Raw genomic sequence first — 8,829 nt, 5'->3', positions numbered from 1 at the left:
CACTCACACACCTCTAGGATGTCTTCCTAACAGGTAAGGGAAAGGGCAAATGCCCACATGGAGTGCTCAATTATAGGAGTGTGTTGCCATAACATTGACTATTAGAAGAACTACACAGCTGCTCTGCATGCAATTAGCAAGTGGGGAACAACAGTTGGTGTACAGGCCATCACCTGGTCATGAGCATCACCTACAAAAACCATGCTGCCACCTATGCAAACCAACTCTATCCCTGTAGTATATACCTATATATATATATATATATATATATATATATATATATATATATATATATATATATATATATATATATATATATAGAGAGAGAGAGAGAGAGAGAGAAGAGAGAGAGAGAGAGAGAGAGAGAAAAGAAAACAAATAAAAACAAATACAGGGAAAGAGAAAAATAAAAAGTAAGTGGAACATGTAAGCATGTAATTGAATGTAGTGCTTGGTCTGTAATAATGGGAAATATGATTTGGAAGACTGTATGTGCCAACAAGACTTGCTGTACTAAATGTCCTGCTGAACAGCTGCTAAAGCCATAGCATCTGGCAATCTCTGCAGTGGGAGAGCTCACAGCCATACCTCTCAACTGTACAGATCTTCACAAAATGTCCAGATTTTCACATCATCGTTTTTTGTCTGTTCCTCGTCAAATCTGTACTTTTCTGGCAAATAGCTGAGGATTGAAGTGATCAAGTAATGACAAACACATGAGTTTAAGACTCCACATCATTAAGAATATTCAAGGTAATGCAAACTGTATTATTCTGCAAACTTCCTAAGTTTGTAACAGGAATATTTAAAGTCTGTCCCTATTTATCCCCCCATCATTTTAGGCTTTGTCCAGATGTGATGCTCTAAGAGGTTGCGAGGTATGATCACAGCTCAGGAGCCTGACTGACCCTGGGAAAGGACAGCTCGCATATGACAACCACTGTGGTGTCTGTCAAACAGTTTTGACTGTGCCACTGCTAGACAGTTAATGGGATGTTGTCCATATCCATAAGTTACCTGTGAATATGAGTATGATACATGTTTGTATTGTAAATCTATGAGCCCTATGTAGGGCATGTGGATAGTAAAGTACTGTTGTAGACATGTGTGTTGAACTGCATGTGATACATTGAATTAATAACATTCAACTGCACATTGTTCTGCTGGACAATAAGCACATTTGTGACTGATATCTGTAGCCTCATACACATATTCCTGTGGTATGTCAGCCAAACTATTGGCAAGTTTGTGAGCGATGACAGTGTAACATAATAGCCTACTTATGACTGTTGGACATCTTCCAGGTTATCACAGTGATGTCAAAGCTTACTGTGCAATCAACTTACTAATGTATGGTGCAGCTATATTAATACAGTATCAATACTGATGTCCCTTTTGGTACCCATTTATGTGTGCCATTGTCCAGACGTCCGGCTTATGATTGAGCAGCAAGACTGTAAATACAGTGTACCATACTAACATAGAACAGAAATTTATAGCAGGTATCCCCTGAGCACATGGATGTATGTGCATGTTCAGCTGGAAGGCACAAAACTAATAACATGGGTTTCAAGCAGTCAGGTACATAGGTTGTGCATGTTGCACATGTGTGTAATATCAGTGTCAGTGCATACAACAGACATAGGTGTGTACAGCTACTGGTTGTTCCATTGCCCTGACACTGATATGGGTACTAGAGTAAGCATGCTTATCAGGTAGTAATCGGAGAAGTGTCCAACTGTGTTATGACCCTCTTTCCATGCCTACCACTAACAGCTATATCAACAACTATATACAGTGGATATCACAAGTGTACACACCCCAGGTTTGTGTGCTGCATGACAATGAGACCACAGAAAATCATTTCAAAATGTTTCTCATCTTGAATGTGACCCCTAACTTGTACAATTCCATTGAAAAACAAAGCTGTTTCTAGGAAGGTGAGCAACTATTGCCAAGTGAAGATGTGCCATGATGTTAGAGTCCAAACCAAGATGAATGAATGCTGCAACCATCTCAACAGGTACATACACAACATATGGGTGTGCACACTCATTCAACTGGCTTATTGTACTGATTATTTCCATATGTTTTCACAGTCCAGATTGTTATGTTCTCAATTGAATTGTACAGGCTATATGTCACATTAAAGGTGGGAATTGTTTTGAAATGAGTTATTGTAGTGTCATGTTTCAATTACAAAAATACCAGGTATCGTAGCAGGGGTGTGTACACTTTATATACACTGTAGGTATATGGACTTTGCAGTACCTGACCTGTATAACCAGCCTCAACCAAGGCAGAGTAATCCCCTTTGGTGGACAGCAGCAATACACAAACCACAGAATAGGTTGCTATATTGGCTGTGCAAGGACACATAGGTGCAGTCAACAACGTGAAAGCAAGTCCATCTCTATCTGAGCAAGCATGTAAGTTCACAGATGGCTTCCTGTAAGGCTGACTATGACTACAACTCAGACATATCCACACCGATAAGGACAATTGCAACAGTGTCTCCACATATGTTGTCAGTCTCACAGGCAACAACACAATTCACCCTGTACTGGGGGTAAAGCACACCTCATACACACATGCCATGTAAATAGGCAACCTGCATCAGACAGGTTAGGTGGGAACATCGTCACTCTGTCCACCCCATTTGTATAGGGAGATATGCACATCAACTACACTCCTCCCCTCAGCAATGGTAACCATGTACATATTGCCTACTGATGGCAACAACAGTAAATCTCCATGGGGCATAATAACATCACTCTCTGCCTCCTACATGAACTCAGGCATGTGCTCACAGCTCCATCGCACACCACAGTCAAACACAAACCTGCAACCATCCACATGAAATATGGCTACTGTCATCCTGCTACACAGAAATGAATGGAGAATTGAGGATTATGCAATTAAGTGTCCAACATTGGGAGGAATAAGATAGCTCAGGGCCAAGAGTGTAATCCAAGCTGCTATATCCATGATCAATTTGAGGGTTATGGTGTAGTTTGGATTATTAGCAAGTAATATCCACTCCTGATGTGCAATCTGTCAACCGCAACATGCAGAGGGCTTGCCTATGAGCATTCTCTGTTGGGGAAACTGTCATCATCACCCAATATGTGATCAAACATTATGCCCTGTTATTTGGACAGAGAGCACAAGATGTGCTGGATATGACAGCCTTGTGGAATGATCTGGCCAACAGGGTAAATAGTGCCGGGCTCCAGAGCAGAACTTATGAGCAGGTGTGGCATCAGGCCACTGACCTCATCTGCCATGCCCGTCAACAGGCTGCTGCGGTAGTAAGGGACCAGCTAGCCACAGGTGGGGGCCCAGCCATCCAGTCCAATGCACAAGCCATGAATCCGAGGAAAACATTGTGGAGGTGGGTTGTACCCACACACTGGACAAGGGTTCCATGTTATGCAGGTAAGGCCCCAGTGTACATTACTAGAACACTGTTGCTTATCCATTTCTATCTGTATACTATCTACATGCATATGTCAGATGAGATAGTAGGTCCTGCTGTTGTTTCATAATGCACAGACATGTGCATCTGTGGTGATGGCAGCATATTTTGAAGTATTGGGGGGTTGTACTGTTAATGTGCTGAAATGTTGCTTCCACCCTATACCAAGGCCACATCAGTGGCTACAAACATTGCCTCTCTCCCACTAATTTTTAGGCCCCACTGGTATACAACTCAGACAGCAGCCATCTAGCTGTTAAGTATCTAATTGTTTTGTTGAGGTTTGCCAATACACTGGCCAAGTTAAGCCCATGCTATTTGCCATGCACACATTTATCACACCTACCCATAATGCATGATGTACATGTTCACTTTTGTTGGTGTTAACTACACTGCATCACAGTGGTCACCATGGTGTCATATCTGAGGGGTATATAAGATTCCTGCAGTATACACCACAACCTGTCAGTACAAGATGTGTGGACAGAGACAAACAAAATGGTGGGACAAATGGGCTACAGTAGGGACATGTATGAAACATTACCCTTATACAGTGGATACAACAGTATATATACACACCTATTAAGATGGTAACTGTTCCTGATATATACAATGTCAGACCACAATAATACATTCCACACCTTTTACAACCTATAATGTGATCCTAACATTTACAATTAACGTGTAAAATAGCATAATATGTTAGTGCAACAAATATGTGGTTTAAACACCTTACAAAACACTGGATGCATATGTGTGCACACACTCAAAATAACATATTGTGGAGGCAGCTTGTGATGTACTGACAGCATTCACTCTACTTGAGTACACACCTGCCATCAAGTACAGGGTCTCAATGTCACACCAAGTAATGGTCTGCTGTCCGAGAAGTATGTTCATGACATTTCCTCAGTTGCCTGCAACAGAAGCAGCCATGGCTTGCACACATCTTACAAGTATCAAAGGAATCCCATATCTGAAATATAGCAGTCAGGAGTAGGAAAAAAAACATTACCTCGCCATTGTATATGCCACGGGAAACAGTGCAGACAGTGATCGAGAGGCGTATTAAGTATGGGACAACAATGATGTTGAAAGGAACCAGATGCCCATCCAAACAGATGACAAAACATGTAGAAAACTGGGCAGAGAGGCTGCAAGAAGACATGCAGCAACACTGAGGGAGCTGCAGAAATATCTAGCAAGTACTGCCTGTGTAGTACCAGTGGCAACAATTGCCTGGATTCTACATAAGTGTGGCCTATGGGGTAGGGTAAGTAGACAGAAGATTTTCTCCACAGGAAACACCATCCAGGGCTGTGCACAGGTAGCAAAAGCATAACATCAATTCTCCCAAAGGCATGTGTTGCAATGGTGTCATGACACCAAGGTTCAAACCTACTAAGTAAAAAATTCAAGCAATACCACCACAGCTGAGATATTGCTGTTCCACTAGGTAAAGAAACGAATGCCACTCAGTATACCACAAAGATAAAATTAAAATTCAAAATCTTTAATTGTGATTTCATAAAAAACAAACTCTCTTGAAAATGATAAAAAGGCAAAGAAGTACTCTGTGAAATAAAGTCCTTATGTAACTGTGAAATGATAAGCGCTTTCAGTAAACCTTCATCAGATTGTAATTAAGCAGGGGCTCCCTCTTTCTTTGATAAATACTAACAGTCAATAGGAATATGACAATGAGACAACTCCCTTTCCTTCATTCATAATAAGTGCTTCAATCATATAATTCACTTAGGGGCACATCCTTTAACTTATCAATCGTTGGTCTTTGGAATCACTGCATTTAAGCCAGGAGGGCAATCAGCCCATATGTTAATAATCCATTTAACTTCACTTAGTTCAGTTTTATTGAGAATTTCTCCTTGTTTTATTCCCATATGAATTTGTTCAATGACCTTAAAGACAAAAGAGTATGTGGGAAAGGAATTTATATGCGAGCCAAGGGCATTACGTGTGTCTCCATTGCATATGTCTTGCAAATGCCTTAGAATTTTGTTCTTAAATACTTGGTTGGTTTTACAAACATAAAAAGCAGAGCATGATGTACAGGTGGCTAAGTAAACCACATTTGGAATACTGCAGGTGGCTTTGTGCTTAATAGTGTAACCATGACCAGAATTAGGATGCTGAAACAAGTTGCTGCTATCTATAGAACAACAGGCCAAGCAGTTCCCCCACCGAAATGTCCCTCTGCATCCAGACATCAGTGGTTTGGAAAAGCCATCTTTGATACATAAAAGCCTCTTGATATTCTTTTTGTTCTTATATCCATCCAAAGCAAGGTCTATCTCCAACGATTTCTCGTATTTTGGGGCCCTGAGTCAGGATAGGCCCGTGTTTCCATATGACATCATTCACCTGAGCATTGGCAGTACTATAAGTAATCATCAATTTCAGTTTGTTGCTGCCAAAGTTGCTATGTTTCCCTCTGGTCTTGGCAGCAGCAGCTGGGGCTTCACTATCATTTAGATTCTCTCTCCAAGTGAAATCAGTTGAGGGAAAACAAATGTCCTTTTCAGTGTAACCCCGTAAATGTAATTGGCTCTGCAACTCCTGTATTTCTTTTATGACAACTGATTCTTGGGTACATAACCTCAAGATTCATGTTATCTTATTGTGCATGATATTCTTAGTGTTATGTCTAGGATGCATGCTACTTTTATGAAGATAGTGATTTCTCCAACTGTCCTTCCTGTGCAGGGCTGTGTTCACCTAGCCTCCTGCTCTTAAAGTAACACTAACATCCAAAAAGTTGATAGATGAATAAGAGCATTGTCCTGTGAACCACAAAAATGAAGTAGTATGGTTCAAATAATCAAGGAATAGAGCAAATTGTTCCTCCTCACCATCCCATAGCAAAACTAGATCATCCATAAATTGACCATAAAAAAATACTTGTTAGTGCCAAGGGTTAGTAGAACTAAGTACATGGACCCTTTCCCATTCTGTTAGGACAAGATTAGAGTAGCTGTTCACACAGGGGGTGCCCATGGCTACCCCCCAGCATTGCCAGAAAATGAGTTGACCATAAACAAAAAGGTTGGTCTCTAATATAATTTCCAACAACATACGTAACATGTTGGCATTCAACCCAATAGTATCCCGGGTTAAAACTCTCCTTATGCTCTCGATCCCAGGGTCATTCAGGACTGATGTAAAAGGGCTGTTAATGTCCATGGTGGTTAACAAAAGATTAGAAGAATCTATTATTTCATTCATGGCTGTATGCATCTTAGAAAATCATCTGTATCACATAGAACACCAGCTGTATTGGCTAACACTGATATAAGTTCTTTTTCGACAAATATAGACATAGTTTCTGTGATCCAACCTTGTCCTAAGACTATTGGAGGTAAAGGGGGATTCTGAAGGTCCTTGTGGATTTTAGGGAGACCACTTATGGAAGGAATGGTGGGATGTGAAGTAACAAAAAAATTTAACTGTTCTAAGTCAATTAAGCCTTTAATTAATATATCATTTAGCTGGTTTCTAGCATTCTGTATGAGGTTCTTGAGGCTCATCAAAGTGACCTCAGAATGTTTTCTCATCACTTAACATCTCCAGCATTTTCTATCTGTACCAATCAGCTTTAAGTACGATGATGGCACCTCCTTTATCTGCAGGTTTAAGCACAATGTCATTGTTCTGTTGCAAACTGAAAATAGTCCACCTTTCATCATTGGTGATATTATGATAGTGTTTGGTGCATGTCTTTGCCTCAATTGTTCTACTGCATTGCCATATATTCGTATAAACAATTCAATGGCTGGATGATTAAGAGGGACAAAAGTACTGGGTTTATTAATATCTTTTGTGTTGGTTGTACTATTCCCATAATGCTTTTCAAAGTGACATTCCGTCCAAAGCACTTTAAGTCAATAATGAATTCACTCAAATCCGATTTTAGGGAGGGAATGAATGTAAGGCTGTCTCTAAAACTGCAATCTCTGCAGATGTTAACTTGTAGCCCAAAATGTTCACTACTAGTGATGAATTCATCACATTGTGGTTTTCTTCCTCTTCCTGTCTTGGCTTAGGGCTTGTGGATTTCTGTGTTGAGTTTGCTTCAAAAAATTGGCAAGCTATGGGAAACTAGAACATTTATGACACCTTTCTTCAGTACACTCCCTATATGGGTAGAATTACTTGCTCCTTCAAGAGGCACAGGTGCAATTACATCCAGTAATTGCCCAGGACCAGGAACATTCTCTCCTGCATGTTGTTGCTCTATTTCAGAAAGAGCATTTAGCTGATTAGAATTGTTTTTATTCTCTATAATTCATTTCTTGCCAAAGTCCTTTGATGGGTGTGATTCTACCTTCCTTTCTTCCCTTGGTCATTCATAACTGCACCCTTGCTTGAAATCGATCACATCTCTAGTTAGTTTTTTCATTTTTTATTTGTTTAATTTGGATTCATAAACATTCAAATTGAACTGCAGTGTTTCCAATTTACTGACTTGAGAGGAGGTCAGATCAAACTTCTTCAACTCTGCTTGCTTTGTTTTAATTTGATTAGCAATACTTTCCTCCTCCAGTTTAAAATAATCTATAAGCAGTCTCATATATTGGAAGCTGGTCTCCAGGTTTATGGCTTGCCATCTGGCTAGTAAATCTGGATATTGATTTCCATAGCTAGGCATACACTTTACTCTCATCTCTCTGGGGATTACTTGGTTGTACATGCTAGCTTCCAAGTGAAAGCGTTGCCAAGTCAATCTTTTAAGGTGATAGGCTGCTGTTTCAACTTTGCCTAGAATTTTGTCAAAATTGCTTTCACTAGTAACATCCTTATGTTCTGAGACTTCATCTAGAGCTAAATTAAGTTGTAGTAAAGGATTTAGAATACCTTCTGTTAGTTCGACTCCTTTATTGCTTTTCATAAATTCTAAAGTGATACGCCCTTTTCCAGTGCTTTGCCTTCCTGTATCATCAACAATGTGCAGTGGTACGATATAAAAACGAACAATAGAAGAAACAAATATCTCCCTCTACTAAAGGTGTTGCAGTCAAAAAAAAACAAGTAAAAAATTCAAGCAGCACCACCACGACTGAGATATTGCTGTTCCATTAGGTAAAGAAATGAATGTTCAAACTAAAGACAGTATTCATAGTAGTCATAGAGATATGTGTGGTGCACAAGCAACACCTCACTTCACCTCAGGGCCACCATCCCCAACTTGAAGCTTGCTGGTGCCAGTGTACACCCTTAGGATTGCTGGTCATTAGCTGAAACTAGGCCTGTAGACATGATGGAGGGGAGTTTGAACACTGCAAAATAACACTCATGTGTGGCTCACAGTTGCCAAGCATTTGCAATAAGGCTGA

Source organism: Protopterus annectens, chromosome 11.part0 (genome assembly GCF_019279795.1).
Source record: "Protopterus annectens isolate FY-2018-M chromosome 11.part0, PAN1.0, whole genome shotgun sequence".
Lineage (NCBI taxonomy): Eukaryota > Metazoa > Chordata > Ceratodontiformes > Protopteridae > Protopterus > Protopterus annectens.
The sequence above is the reverse complement of the archived record's forward strand: the minus strand, read 5'-3'. Positions refer to the sequence as shown.